Source organism: Nyctereutes procyonoides, unplaced genomic scaffold (genome assembly GCF_905146905.1).
Source record: "Nyctereutes procyonoides isolate TBG_1078 unplaced genomic scaffold, NYPRO_anot_genome, whole genome shotgun sequence".
NCBI classification, from domain to species: Eukaryota; Metazoa; Chordata; class Mammalia; order Carnivora; family Canidae; genus Nyctereutes; species Nyctereutes procyonoides.
In genome coordinates, this window is record NW_026575042.1 from 16912062 (window position 1) to 16913712 (window position 1651).

A 1651-nucleotide genomic window follows, 5' to 3' on the forward strand; every position below is an offset into this window, starting at 1 on the left:
GTCATTGTTGTTGTTGTTATTGTAGATCTGGATTGGGGAAACTTAGATTTTTATTTTGATGACAAAAATCACCCAGGGGAGAATGAAATTTCTAACTGACAAACCGGGAATGAAGTGTGACTGAGCAATATGGGGAATGGATGTCCAGAGTCCCTGGAATGCTTCCTGGAATCTTGGGTTTCCTTCTGGAATCCTCTAGGTGCCCTGTATACCTCCTGGCACCATGGTCCCAATGGTCCCACAGAGCCCAGTTTGAGAACCAGCCCTCTTGGCCAAGAGTTTTATTGTAGAAGAAGATGAAGATGTACAGGGATGTTCAGAGAGTGGCCTCAACTGCAGTAGGTACCTCTTCCTCCTCCAGCAGGCTGTTGGATGCCTAGTTCTGACAGGGGCGCTGCTGAATATGAGCCAATAGCTTGACCATGCAGTCGTGCAGCTCAAGGACTGGCCCTGTTAGCAGCACTTCCTACTTATAACTGGTACCCTGGTATCCAGACTGAGTATGAAGGCAAATGGTCCTTCCAGCTCATCTTCCCCTCTTCCTAAGAGCCACTGTGGATAGCAACAATGATGAAGAAGAAACAGCCATGAAACATTTTCTTCATGTTCCTACAGAGAGATCAGCAGCTGGCAGAACAAATGACTGTAGACAGCAATTTGTCAGTGACTGGCAGCTCAGTTTTCTTCTGCATGAGGCTGAAGAGAACTTCTCCTTTGAACATGGAGCAGAAGGCTGTCTCTAGGTTTAGAGGCAGTTGCTGAGCTCTTGGGGGTTGGCAGTCAGGCCAGACAATGAAGCTCCATTCTCCCTCAGCATCACCGGCAAGAATTTGGCGCTCTTGTCTATCTTGGAATGTTTTGATCATCTTCTGGGAGACCATGGGGGCAGATGATCACCTCCTGGACAGTTGACACTTGGCATCTCCACCAGGACCTCAGGGGCAGACATGGACACCCACCAGGGCTTGGGGCTGGTTCTGGGAGGGTGGGAAGTCACGTTGTCAGCACTGTCCGCCTTGCTCTGGGCCTTGCTGTGACTGACCATGCTGGTCTGGGCCCCCAGCATCGGGTCCTCAGTCTCTCCAGGGTTGGAGTACCTATAGGGCCAGCTCCTCTAACTCCTCCTCTTCCCCCCTACTCCTCACAGCTGGAAGTTGTGTGGTGCAGCCATGACACCCCAAATCATTAACCCTATATTTGCAGTGCCTGCCATGCTGTCAGTCCTGAGTCATTGATGGTTGGTTGGTTGGTTGGTTGGTTGCTTAGTTGAATAAACACTTCAGGCTCTTCACTCCTCTCCCATTTAGTTGTGGATTTTTTTTAGATTTCTCTGAATCTAATCTTAACAATATTCCCCAGGTGGATTCTCTGGGTATTTTATTCTGACTTTTAATGAGTGCAAATAGCAGTGGGAAAGCAAAGCTTATGGGAAGCAATGATGACCCAAGGGCCCAGCTTTTTCTCCACAAAGGCTAAGAGCTACTAGCAGAAAATGCAGTTACCTTTACAAAGCTGATAAGCAATTGATTTTTCAGTTCAGAAAGTTATGAACCATTTTTTAAGCCAACAACAACACTAATTAACACCAAAGAAGATTAAGCGTGCACTCAAGTTTTCCACTAACTTTAATGAATTAGTTGAGTTGCTGGAA

General features: G+C 47.2%; 1 pseudogene; it reads right to left on the reverse strand.

Moving 5' to 3' along the window:
- Window positions 1-316: 316 nt before the first annotated feature.
- LOC129507401 (BRISC and BRCA1-A complex member 1-like) lies at window positions 317-856 on the reverse strand (annotated as a pseudogene).
- Between the last annotated feature and the right edge of the window lie 795 nt (window positions 857-1651).